This window comes from Mus musculus, chromosome 11 (genome assembly GCF_000001635.26).
Source record: "Mus musculus strain C57BL/6J chromosome 11, GRCm38.p6 C57BL/6J".
Lineage (NCBI taxonomy): Eukaryota > Metazoa > Chordata > Mammalia > Rodentia > Muridae > Mus > Mus musculus.
In genome coordinates, this window is record NC_000077.6 from 96389679 (window position 1) to 96403950 (window position 14272).

Consider the following 14272-nt stretch of genomic DNA (forward strand, 5'->3'; position numbering starts at 1 on the left):
TTTCTTTCTTTTTCTTTCTCTCTCCCTCCCTCCCTCCCTCCCTCCCTTCCTCTCTCTCTCTCTCTCTTTCTCTCTCCCCTCCTCCCTCCCTCCCTCCCTCCCTCCCTTCCTTCCTTCCTTCCTTCCTTCCTTCCTTCCTTCCTCCTTCTCTCTCTGTCTCTCTCTGTCTCTGTCTCTGTCTCTGTCTCTGTCTCTCTTTCTTGTTTGTTTTTTCCAATGCTGGGCAATCAAACCCAGGGCCTTGTACAAGCCCTCTACCACTGAGCTACACCTCCACTTTTCTAAGAGTGAGTTCTTTGGAGTTTTCTCTCTACCTCATCCTCCATCCACCATCATCACTCACTTCCTTGTAGAGAAGTGCCTAGTACTTACTCCTAGAAGCAGCTAAGAGGAAACAATCAGAGAGTACAAGACACCAGGACTAGAGTCTACCAGAAACCACATTCCTTCCAATGATGCTTAGAACTGCCACTCTGAGAAAGCTCTCTGACTGGCAACAGAAAGTCAAGTCAAGATCCCCAACACTTAATGTGTTCTCAAAGGGAATGGGGGCGGGGGGCTTCCTCAAGCATGAGAGGCAGGCCAGGCATCAGGCCAGGCATTCTCGTGGAATGGAACTTCCATCTACACAGCAACAGGCTGCTCCCTCCTGCAAGCACTTTGGAAACCGGGCCTTTGATTACCTCTGGGCAAAAGGAAAAGCCAAGGAATCTCAAGTGTAGGAGTGGAAACCCAATTCTTAGGACATAACTGTCAGCTGTCCTTTGTATTCCTCCGATTCGGCAGGAAGTCAAAGGTATCCAGGGGATCTGGATCCCTGACTGCCGAGGCAGCCCCGAGCCCCTGAGAAGAAGGGATATTAAGGGACACTGATGTGTTCACAGTGGAGGATTTAATAATCCTGACGCGTGTTGTGCCAGCCCTCTTGTGAACCTTGACCTCGTTTTCAAGTCCCTAGCCTCCATGTTCATTAAAAAAATCGGATCACCTGACCTGAGCCCTAGAGCAGCAGACAGGGCCTCGGTCCTTTCATTTGTGCTCCCGCCCTGATGTGCTCCAGGGATACAAAAGAGCCAGGGCCCAGGGGAGAGCGAATCACCGCCTGGAGAAATCCATCTGCAACAGGGACCTTTGCACGGAGCTAAGACATGGGGAGAGGACAGACGGAAATGGGAAGTTTTGCCCTGCTGAGCAAGAAAATATTGTTTTCATGGGCCGCCAGGAGGCAGAGGTTGGTGTAAGGATGCAATTCTGAAATACTCTTTTCTCCAAGGGATGAGAGACAAGGAAGAAATAGCATCTCTCCCGCTGCAGCCCACAACGGGCGTAGAGGTCAACCTGCGGGGCACACATTGCCCTGTGCTCCCCTCGCTCAGCGTTGGAGTCTGTGTCTAATACTTACCTCCAAATGCTTTTTGAAGGGTGACTTGCGTTGTGTTCACAACAGATTCTTTCTCAAAATGCAATTTTGAGGGCTTGCCTACCGGCTCTGTAACTCTCACTCTGATCCTTAATGGAGATACAGGCCTGGAGACCCTCGACATGGTATGACATTTTCTGGACCTTGACATTGAATAAGGATATGTGTGATAAGGGGGGACTTTTCTTGGTCCAACAGGGTGTGAAGATTGAGGGCCCAGGCCTTGCTCACTTGCAGGGTAAATCACTCTCTGGCCTAGTCACCTTGACTGACTGCATTGGCAAAGTGACCAGCCTAAGACTGAAAAAAAAAAAAAAGTTGGTTTTTGCATTGCTTAGTATCTAGCAACTACAAAGCATATCCTTGAGCACACACATGCTGAGAGATGGGGCCCACACTGGTGTATACACAGTCCTTCCCTTTGAATGCCTAACGCTGACATCTCACTTCCTCTAGAGCCTGTGGTCTGTGTGTAATTAGTCTTATTATGATCATCCTCTTTCTAGAGATGAAGAAACTGAAAATCTAAAAAGTGGCCAGGCATAGTAGCCAGGGGCTCACTGTATAGCTCTGGCTGGTCTGGACTAGCAATATAGACCAGGCTGGCCTTGAACTCACGGAGATCTGCCCACCTTTGCCTTCTGAGTACCGGGATTAAAAGTGTGTACCACCCAGTTGGGCTTATTTTTAACGTTCTTTTTATGTATATATATATATATGCATATGCATGTGTCTATGTGAATGTATGCAATGCATACACAGGTGACCACAGAGGACAAGAGAGTTGGATCCATGGGAGCAGGGGTTACAGGTGCCTGTGAGCCATCCTAAGTAGATGAGAAATGACCTCAGACGCACTCCTAACAGCTGAGTCATCTCTCCAACCCTCTCATTTCCAGACTTAAATCCCCCATTTTTTTTTCTCCTAAAGGAAAATCCTGACACTTGTGGTCAAAATAAGTATCTTAAAACAGGTTCAGCTTCCTGTAAGTGGCCAGAGGTCACCTGCCAAGATGGTTCGCTACTCTCTTGACCCAGAAAACCCCACAAAATCATGCAAATCAAGAGGGTCAAACCTTCCTGTTCACTTTAAGAACACCCGGAAAACTGCCCAGGCCATCAAGGGTATGCATATCCGTAAAGCCACCAAGTATCTGAAGGATGTCACTTTAAAGAAGCAATGTGTGCCATTCCGGCGGTATAATGGTGGAGTCAGTAGGTGCGCCCAGGCCAAACAGTGGGGCTGGACACAGGGTCGGTGGCCAAAAAAGAGTGCTGAATTTCTGCTGCACATGCTTAAAAATGCCGAGAGTAACGCTGAACTTAAGGGTTTACATGTAGATTCTCTAGTCATTGAACACATCCAGGTGAACAAGGCACCTAAGATGCGCCGACGAACCTACAGAGCTCATGGCTGGATTAACCCATACATGAGCTCCCCCTGCCACAGTGAGATGATCCTCACTGAGAAGGAACAGATCGTTCCAAAGCCAGAAGAGGAGATTGCACAGAAGAAAAAGATATCCCAGAAGAAACTGAAGAAACAAAAACTCATGGCCGGGGAATAAATTCAGCATAAAATAAAGGCAGATAAAGTTAAAAAAAAAAAAAAAAAACCAACCAGGTTCAACCCTCTGCCCCCCGGAAGTGGTTAAGGATGACATACAGTTTGCTTTGAATGCCAAGGTGGATATGTACGGACTTTCATTTATTCTTTTATTCATGCATTAATTTAAAATATTTTTTAAAAACATAGTGAAATTTAAAAAAAATTGTGTGTGTATGTGTGCGTGCCCGAGTGTGTGTATATGTACCACATGGGTGTAGGAACTCTTGAAGGTTAGAAGACTCCCTTTAACTGGAGTAACAGACAGTTTTCAGTCACTGTGTGAGTGCTGGAAACTGAACCTGAGTCCTCTGCAAGAGAAGTGGTGGTCTTAACTACTGAGCCCATCTCTCTAGCTCTTAATTTGAACATTTCTAACATAAAAGGGTTTAAACATTCAACGTATGTCCTGAGCTGAAATACTAATTCTTTAAAAGTTTTTTTTTTTTAAAATAATAGAATTGATTATATTTTAATTATTTGGTGTGCTTATATGCTGTCTTAGTCAGGGTTTGTAATCCTGCACAAAACATCTCGACCAAGAAGCAAGTTGGAGAGGAGAGGGTTGATTCAGCTTGCACTTCCACATTGCTGTTCATCACAAAAGGAAGTCAGGACTGGAACTCACACAGGGCAGGAGCCTGGAAGCAGAAGCTGGTGCAGAGGCCATGGAGGGATGCTGCTTACTGGTTTGCTTCCCCTGGCTTGCTCAGCCTGGTTTCTTATAGAACCCAGAACTACCAGCCCAGGGATGGTACCACCCACAATGGGCTGGGCCCTCCCCCCTTGACTGAGAAAATGCCTTACAGCTGGATTCATGGAGGCATTTCCTTGGAGGTTCCTTTCTCTGTAATAACTCCAGCTTGCGTCAAGTTGACACACAAACACATCACTATTAATTCCCAAGCCTTTCTTCCGATTTTTTTTTTTTTGGTGTTTTTGAGACAGGGTTTCTCTGTGTAACACTGGCTGTCCTGGAACTCACTTTGTAGACCAGGCTGGCCTCGAACTCAGAAATCCGCCTGCCTCTGCTGGGATTAAAGGCGTGGGCCACCATGCCCAGCTCCCAAGCCTTTCTTATTCATCCCCAAGATCTAAATAACTTTAAAAGACCCACAGTCTTTACAAATTCTTACATAGTAAAATTTCAATCTCTTTAAAATATCTAATCTCTTTTGAAATTCAAAGTATGTATGTACGCATATTTATTAAAGTCTCTTAACTCCACTAGAATACTTTCTTACTTCAAGAGGGAAAAATATTAGGACACAGTCACAATCAAAAGCAAATTAAACTCTAACTCTCCAATGTCTGGAATCTACTCATGATCTTACGGGTTCCTCCAAAGGACTTGGGTCACTTCTTGAGCTCTGCCCTTTGTAGCACACAGCTTGCCTTCTAGGCTCTAGCTGCCTGTATGCCACTGCTGCTGCTGTTCTTGGTGGTCATCTCATGGCACTGGCATCTCCAAAACACTGCTGTCTTCTGCTGCAACTGGACTGCACTTTCACAAATAGCCTCTCACAGGCTCTTTGCGAGGTGCTAAGCCTCAACTTCTCTGCATGACCCCTTCAGTCCTGGGCCTTCAACTGTCACTGAGGCTGTGCCTTCACCAATGGCCTCTCCTGGCCTATCCCATCAGCAGCTACTTCTTCATGTTTCAAAACCAGTACCACCTGGGTGACTCATATATTACCAAGTCTGGCTGCCAGCATGAGGTACAACTGTGGCTGCCTGTGGAACACAGCTACTCTGTGCTCTCAGGAAACACTTCCCAGATGGTTTCACCTTGGTGATGCTGGTCTCTTCTTAACCACTGGTAATTTCTTAGCTCCAGCTAACCAGCATCAATCGTCTCAGTAACACAAAGGTTTTGCTTTAGTAGTTCTGGTACCTTGTTAATCACAGCTGATTCTTCAGGCCTAGCTAATCAAAACCACAGAATCCTCACAGTCAAAATAGCATTGGCCCTGATAAGAGTCTTTAATCTTCCCTCTGAAATTTCACAAGCCAGGCCTCCATCGTTTGCACTGTTCTCAACATTATCTTCCAAGCTCCTACACAACACCCAATGGTGTAAGAGCTCTTAACACCCAATGGCTTTTATAGCCCAAAGTTCCAAAGTCCTTCCATAGTCTTCACAAAAACATGGTCAGGCTGTCATAGTACTATTTGTCTTAGTACCAATTTGTCTCGCCAGGGTTTGTATTCCTGCACAAAACATCATGGCCAAGAAGCAAGTTGGAGAGGAGAGGGTTTATTCAGCTTACACTTCCACATTGCTGTTCATCACCAAAAGAAGTCAGGACTGGAACTCACACAGGGCAGGAACCTGGAAGCAGAAGCTGGTGCAGAGGCCATGGAGGGATGCTGCTTACTGGATTGCTTCCCCTGGCTTGCTCAGCCTGGTTTCTTATAGATCCAAAGACTACCAGCCCAGGGATGGCACCACCCACAATGGGCCCTCCCCCTTTTTGATCACTAATTGCGAAAATGCCTTACAGCTGCAACTCATGGAGACAGTCCCCTCAAGGGAGGCTCCTTTCTCTGTGACAACTCCAGCTTGTGTCAGGTTGACACACAAACCCAGCCAGTACATATGCAGTCATAGATATGGAGTTGGTACTCAACTTCCATCCCGTGGGTTCTAGGGATCAAGCTCAGATGGTCAGGCTTGGCAGTGGGCACCTTTGTCTGCTGAGTGATTTTGTCAGCTTTCAAAGTTTCTTACATAAAGCCTGTGTTCAAGGTTTGGTATTGGGAATTGAACCAGCCAAGTAAGTACTTTACCAACTGAACACACCCCAAACCCTTATCCGTCTATCTATCTATCTATCTATCTATCTATCTATCTATCTATCTATCTATCATCTATAAGAGTCTTTACTCTTCCCTCTTCACAAGCCAGGCCTTCATTGTTTGCACTGTTCTCAACATTATCTTCCAAGCTCCTACACAACATCCCACAGAGCTCTTAACACCCAATGGGTTTTCTAGCCCAAAAAATTCCAAAGTCCTTCTATCTATCTACCTACCTATTTATTTATTTATACGTTTATTTTATTTTATTTTATTTTATTTTAAATGTGCATATTTTGCCCACATGCATTTCTGTGCACCATGTGCAGTGCTTGGTGCCAGTGGAAGTCTAAACAGAGCATCAGATCCCATGTAACAGGAGTTGAAGTTGATTTTGAACCACGTCGTGGGTACTGGGAATTGAACCCAGTTCCTCTGCAGGAGCAATAAGAGCTCTTAACCACTCAGTTATCTCTCTAGCCCACCAAGTTTTATCTTAATGGTCAAGATCTGAATGTTCTCTTTCTCATTAAGAACTATTTTTATTTTATATGTACAAATGTTTTGCCTGAATATACCTGTGCATGTGCATGCAGTGCCCCTGGAGGTCAGAAAAGGACACTGGATCCCTGGGAACTAGAGTTACAGATGGTTTTGAGTCACCATATGGGTGCTGTGACTTGAACCTGCAACCACGGAGCCATCTCGCCAGGCCTGGTAACTCATTACTCTCGTGACTCTTGCTCACTGAGTGTTTACTATGTCAAGGATTCTAACAAGCGCCATCTTCACACATCTGAGCATTTAATACTTAGAACCACTCTGCACCTCGGCCCTATTGTCCTTTCCCTGAAGATAAGGAGAGGGGAACTCATACATTCTACCATACTCTTAGTAAATATCAGAGCTGAGGTTTGAACCTGGGGCCCAAGAGCTCCTCTTAGTGTCTTCTGTCTTCCAACTTAATGGGAAGGACATTTATCCATCTCTCGGAGGCAATACTATTTTGAAATGTATGTTCGTTCTCTAATCTCCGGAAGAACTTGGAACTAGAGACACCGTTGTCGACATTGCTGGAAAGCTAAGATTCGTAAACAGAAAAGCTCTTTCCTGATGCCAGGCCCGTCTGCCCCCACCTCCCTGAGGGGATTCAAGCACTTAGCTTTGTTTTGTAACTTCAGGTTGATGAAATTGGCATCTCTCTTCCATCTGAGCACAAGGGGTCATGGTTATTTTCTTTTTAGTTCTTGCAAGAGAAACTTCTGTTAGAGAAAAGGGTCGTGGGTCGAGAGCAGGTGCAGAATCAGGAGGGGAGGATCTCCTCTGAGAGGGAGTTAGACTCCATTTCTCTTCATGAATTTACAGCAGGGGCCTCGTGTTTGCCCCTAACTGGGCAAGGATACATCTACCCCAAGCCCTGTCTGTTTTTAGCCAAATCCAATCCTCTCTAGGGCCAGGTTTCTCAAGCCAGTGGGAAGAGCCTTGGGCTGTTATCTGATGTGGAATCAAATATTTAGCCGGAGAACTTTCAGAGTGCTTCAGAGACACAGGCAACTGTTTAGATATCAGATTCTCTCCTGCCAGGTCAAGCGAACCCCCTGTTGACAAATGGCTGTGTTTCCTCAAGCATCCCTCCCAGCAGCAAGCTATCTCTCGAGTGCCCTTTAACTCTCTGTCCAGCTGAGAGGCCCCAGGCCTGCAGAAGCTGTTCCTCTAATCCCCATCTCAACCTCAAGCTGCTGCAGTGGGCGGTGGAAGATTGTTTACAGAAGATGAAGGCTCGCTGCCTTGCACCTGGTTTCTGTCTGGCCCGCGCTGATGGGGATGAAGGATACTTCATTTATCTCAGCCTCTCTTCTCAGGCAGCTCCTGCTGTCATGGCAAGCTTGGGCCAGTGTTTCAGTCCCCGATAAGCAGCTTTCTGAGGAGCTGGGGAGAACCACTTACAGGCTTCACATACCTTTCTCCCGACCTTTCTTGGAGCTGCCCGCCCCCATTTCAGTTGCCAGGGGCAACCGAGCTGGGTGGAGCAGGGGCAGAGGGGCTGTGAGGGGCTGGGGCAGCAGGGTTGGGAGGAGCTGGGGCAGCAGGGCTGGGAGGGGCAACGGGCTGCTTGAGGGTTGACAGAAGAGGCCAGGTTGGCCTTGAATGCCAGGTATTTGGCCAGCTAGACTTTCTGCTCTTTCTCTGTTTACAGAGTTTTGGAAGTTGGTGACCAAAATAACCCATCTACCCTCTTTTCCTCCAGGACATTAAGAGAGGAAGGACATTTTCTGGGCAGAGGACATCAGAACTAAACTCATTTTATAATGAAGGGAACATACGACAGAGAAGGGAAAGTCCTTCTGGGCAAGACATAGCCATCTGAAAGAATGGATTCCCTCCCCTAAATGCCCCGAAAGAGAAAGAAGTGATTATAGCTTAACTTTTACGAGGTGCTTAGCATGGACCCAAGCCCTGTGCTGAGCACTTGATCTTATTTAATCCCGAGAGGTAAATACTCTCATTACATCCATTTAACATACAAGGAAACAGAGGCTTAGGGAGATTAGGTAAACAGCTAATAACAAGGAGAGGAGAGATTTAAACATAGATAGCTTGGCTCCAGAGTCTCAAGTCCACAGCAGCCTGCAGCTGCAGAGACAGGCCACAGGCGGCACAGTCCGAGGGTGCACAGCCGAGAGTTGCTCAGACAACAAGGTGTCAGTGGTCTCTGGGTTGTCACTTGTGCTGATCCCACATCAGATCCTGTGGCTTGTAGAGAGCCAGTGTCCTGGTTCAGGCACTTTCTCCTTTTCTATCCTCAAGGGGCAAACAAATACACTCATTGGATATAAGGGACCACTGTCTTCTAAATTCTCTTCCTTCCTTCCTTCCTTCCTTCCTTCCTTCCTTCCTTCCTTCCTTCCTTCCTTCCTTCCTGTCTGTCTTTCTCTCTCTCTTCCTCTTTCTTTCTTTCTTTCTTTCTTTCTTTCTTTCTTTCTTTCTTTCTTTCTTCCTTCCTTCCTTCCTTCCTTCCTTCCTTCCTTCCTTCCTTCCTTTCTTTCTTCCTTTCTTTCTTTCGACAGGGTTTCTCTGTATAGTCCTGGCTGTCCTGGAACTCACTCTGTAGACCAGGGTGGCCTTGAACTCAGAAATCAGCCTGCCTCTGGCCCCCTCTGAGTGCTGGGATTAAAGGCATGCACCACCACTGCCCGGCCTAAAATTTCTTAATGGCTGAGTTAGCATCTTCCCTGTAGACAGCTAACAAGTTCCTAAACAGCACAGCACCCTGGCTGGGAGTCTCACTTTTCCAAGGTCTTTGATCCTGTACCCTTTGAGCCTGGCTGCCTCCTGGCCAAATTAGCAATCCCCTCTTCCAGAACTCTACTTTCTATTCTGGGTGCACACACTGGTGTTTGGTTTCTCTGTTATTGAGAAAGAGGATTATAGGGTCTCAGATACCAGTGTGAAACTCATCAGGAATATTGGTGCCTACTTTCACTTGGTGATGTTCTCAACCCTTGAACATGGAGGCAGTAAACATAGGTACTGGGATGGAGAAGCAGACATTGAAGAGCAAGCAGTAACCCTAACCCCCCACCTCCAACCCAGAGATGCTGAACTTGGAATCTGATGGGCCCTGGCAGATTTGGAGGGTTTTAAAAAGCCATACTTCCATTAAAGCAACCATTTCCTTTATTTGGATAAATGCATTTACTGTCTTTTACCTCCCTTGGAGAACGCAATAGCTACTTGGAAGCAAATTTCAATAGCAGGGCACGTCAATGGTGTTCTTTGGTACAGTAGAAGTTGGTCATCTCAGTTTTTAGGATCTATGCCATATAGTTGAGGCCAAGGGTGCAGCTTAATGGTAGAGTGCTTGCTTTTTGTTTTTTTTAGCTTATGTTGTAGGATGTTTTAGCCCCTGTTGTAGGATGGCTTTCAAGAGCTGGGCTACAGAGTGCAGTGGTATCAGATGATACACCTTGACTCTCAGCCATGCCTGCTGGGGGTTCAATAGCTTTTGAGGGAAGGACTGAGCCCTTGCTAGCTCAGGAAGGGCTAGCCCAGGCTAGTCTAGGACACAGAAGGTCTGTGTTTCACTCTTGATTTTTCTCCCAAGCTCTTGGGTAATATTAAGGAAGAGGCTTTGGGTAGGAATGGTTGGATGCGCTTGCAGGAGACGTAGGCTCAGGAGGACGAGGTCAGCTTCAGCTTCAGATGAGCTTGAGGCCAGTCTGGCTGCTTCCTGAGATCCTGTCTTTAAATTTAACCAAACAAAACCAGTTTTGCGTTCTGGGCTTCTTCTTATGAGCTGTGGACATTTATCCCAGAACCCACCCTGAGAATGTGTCACGGACAAAGGCAAATGGGACTGTTTAATACGAGTGTCTTGGCTTGCATTAAAGCCAAGAGCATTCTCTTTGTCCTCTACCTTCCACTAAGCACCCCCTTTATTGGAACAGTCAAATGGCTTTGGGGAAGACTCATTGTCCCCAAGGACACAGAGCCTCAAACTTCTTTCCAGCAATCGCAGCTCTTATCTGACCCCTTGAGGACAGGCAGTTGGAGACCAGAGGAGACTGAAAAGGAGGAAGGGAGGGGACTCATGGTTTCAGACCCTCCCAACCTGACGCCGCCAGGACTGGGCTGGTGACAGGCCCTGACTCAGCGCTCAGAGCAGCTGACTCTGTGGACAAGAAGCAGATAAACCGCACCAGGCCTCTTAATGAAGCCAGCGCCGGCTTCAGATAAACTGTCGCCACTCATTCCCCCAGCCCTTCCTCCTCTAGGCTAGACTCTACTCTGTAAGGGGTTTGGAATAGGGCTGGAGCCCCCAGGCCAGTTGCTTTCCAGAGACATTTTTGAGCGAAATAGTCTCTAAGACTCTGGTTATAACCTTGCTTGCTTTTCTTTAATTCTTGTGGAATCAAATTCTATAGGTTAAGAGAAGCCAGAAACTAATAAGTGTTTTTAAAATGCAAGTAAAAACCACAGGAATAATGTCAACCTAAAAAAAAAAAAAAAAAAAAAAACAACAACAGGTAAAAACAGGGTCTTCCTTGCTCTTGTTTATTTTGAAACAGGGCCTTACTATATGCCCTTGGCTGACCTGGAATTCACAGTGCAGACCAGGCTGGACTCAAACTCATAGATCTATCTGCCTCTACTTTCAAGTGCTGAGGTGCAAGGCATGTGCCACTATGCCCTGCTGCTTTCTTACTTTTATTATGATTGTGACTTTTTTTTTTTTTTTTTTCTGTAACTCAGTAATAGCCTCAGTTGTATCCTGTTTTGTTCCTTGGAAGCCTAGGCCTGCAGGGGCTAAAGAACAGTATCACTTCATTGTAACTGGACTGAACAGAGTCAAGCTCATTTCTTCCAAGACAGCATGGGGCTAGGAAAGCCCCAGAGTTACACAAGTATTACCTAATTGATATTCCTGAGGGTGTGAGTAAGCAGGTCACTTTTATTAGGGAAGTAAAGAAATGTTTTCCGAAGGCATCTGAGAGAAAATGGAAGCTGTTTCTCACCATGTGTGATGTCGGTATCCAGAGAAGGGATGACATGTTCTCAGAGGCATCTTCATCACTTGGATGAAGTCCAGGGGAGGCCTGAACAGTCCTGCATCATCTGTTCCAGTTTTAGAATTCCATGGGTCAGGCAGTGGTGGTGCTTGCCTTTAATTCCAGCACATGGGAGGCAGAGGCAGGCGGATCTCTGTAAGTTTAGGACCAGTTTCATCTACAGAGTGAGTTCTTGGACAGTCAGAAATATGTACAGACCCTGGCTCATTAAAAAAAAAGATTCCATGTGACTGTGTCAGGGGACAGTTCTAATACAAGATATGGTCTAGTTGTATCAAGCACCATATCTATCTATCTATCTATCTATCTATCTATCTATCTATCTATCTATCTATTATTGTTACTGTTTTTTGTTTGTTTGAAGAAGTGTTTACTATGTAATTCTGGTTGAAACTCTGTGTAGATCAGGCTGACCTGGAGCTCAGAGATCTGCCTCTGCCTCTGCCTCTGCCTCTGCCTCTGCCTCTGCCTCTGCCTCTGCCTCTGCCTCTGCCTCTGCCTCTGCCTCTGCCTCTGCCTCTGCCTCTGCCTCTGCCTCTGCCTCTGCCTCTGCCTCTGCCTCTGCCTCTGCCTCTGCCTCTGCCTCTGCCTCTGGAATGCTGGAATTCAAGGCATGTGCCGTCACCACAGGCTTTCCGCTCTTTGGTTTTGAAATGCTCTCACATATTCTAGACTGGCTCCCATGTTCTCATGTAGCTGAGGATGACTTTCAACGGCTGAGTCTCCTGCCTTCACCTTCCAAAAATGGATGGCAGGCATATACCACCTGTTTATTGGGTGGTTTATGTGGTGGCAGGAATTGAACCCAGGGCTTTGTGCATACTGGACAAGCGCTCTACCAACTGAGCAGCATCTCTAGCCATGTTTTATGGCCAGGGTAAATGCTTTTAACTGAGAACCAGGATTCCATCTTACTTATCCATGTGCCTGTTTCAATATTTCATGTTGTCTATCCCGAGCCATCCTACTTTACCTAGACTTCCTATACTCTTACCCAGAGGACCTAGACTATTTCTATGTGCACATGCAAGAATGTGTGTGTGCTCATGTGCACACCTGTGTATGTGGAGGCCTGAGATGGACCTCAAGGGCCTTCCTTGCTTGCCCTCCACTTTATATATTGAGGCCAGTCTCCTTCTCAACTTACAGCTTGCCATTTTGGCTAGACTGGCTAACGGGCTCACTGTGGGGGTGGACACCCTGTTTTTGCTTCCAGTGTCCTTGGATTATAAGGAGCCACCGTGCTTATCTGGATTTTATGTTGATTCTGGAGAACTGGACTCCAGTCCTCATTCTGGTGTGCCTAGTGAGCTTACTGAACCATCTTCTTAGCCCCAGCTTCATTGTCCTACCTGTTCTTGACTCAAGGTCTCTTTCTATCCTGATACTCGGCATTCAGCCAGGCTAGCTGGCTATGGTGCTCCAGGGATCCGTCTGTTTCTACTTTCCTAATACTGGGATGACAGGCCCATGCTGCTATATTTGGCTTTTTAGAAAATGTATTTTTATTTTTATTATTTTATGTGTATGGATGTTTTTCTGCATATATCTCTGTGCATCAAGACATGTGCCTGGGGCCTGGAGAGCAGAATTGGATATTGGATTGGATCCCTTGGAACTGGAGTTACAGATGGTGGTAACCTGCTATGTGGGTGCTGGGAATCGAACCTGGGTCTTCTAGAAGAGCAGCCAATGCTCTTAACCATTGAATCATCTCTATAACCCCTGTTCTTGACTTCTAATATGGATGCTGGAGATCTGAAATTATATCCCTATATTTGTTTAGCCATCTCCTCCAAACCCTTTTATTTTATTCTTTGACCAAACTTCTGAGTTTGGACGGATTAATATCTTCTAATGATTTCACCAGTGTGTGACCATGCATAGAGGTCATAGTTTTCATCAATTATTAGGGCCCTGGGGGATTCTGAATGCACTTTCAATATTTACGCACTTGGCACTATGTATTAGTTAGTTAGTTAGTTTGTTTGTTTGTTTCTTCCTTCCTTCCCTCCCTCTCTCCCTCCCTCCCTTCTCTCTCTCTCTCTCTTTCTTTCTTTCTCTTTCTTTCCAGACAGGGTCTCTCTACATAGCTCTGGCTATCCTGGAGCTCACCTTGTAGACCAGGCTGGCTTTGAACTCATAGAGATCCACCTGCCTCGACCTCCCAAGTGCTTAAGATTAAAGGCGTGTGCCATCATAGCCATATATTTCATCCATTCTACTTGCCTAACAAGTGGTTTGTATTCTTTTACTCAAAGCACAATCTATAGCTTGTCCTCAGAAGCATTGGCAGGGAACATGTTAGACACACAGAATCTCAGGCCCACCCAGATGTACTGACTGGAAATCTCCACCATCTCTCTCTCTGTCTCTCTCTCTGTCTCTCTCTCTGTCTCTCTCTCTGTCTCTCTCTCTGTCTCTCTCTCTCTGTCTCTCTCTCTCTGTCTCTCTCTCTGTCTCTCTCTCTGTCTCTCTCTGTCTCTCTCTGTCTGTCACACACACACACACACACACACACACACACACACACACACACACAAACACACACACACAGAGTACTGGTCCATACTATAGTATCTCACCTGCCAGGCAGAGCAAGTATTATTTCATGCCATGTTAATGGAAGCTGAGACTCAGTGGTCATATGCTCACCCACTTGTTTACTTCTAAGTGGAGGAATTGAACCAAACCTTTTAAGATCCCAAACTCTTGTCTGCTCCACTATGACTCAGAAGGCGAGTTAAGCTGCAATGCCAATGAGTTATGCTGAGAGAGGATCTCTTTATGTTGCTGCCTCTTTCTCGTGGTGGGCCGTATAGGATGCTCTTTGAAAAGGGTTTGGCTCTGTCTTCAGTCCTTTTGTCCTCTGCTAAC

General features: G+C 46.2%; 1 pseudogene; it reads left to right on the forward strand.

Annotated features, from left to right (window-relative positions):
* On the forward strand, positions 2396 to 3021 carry Gm11531 (predicted gene 11531; annotated as a pseudogene).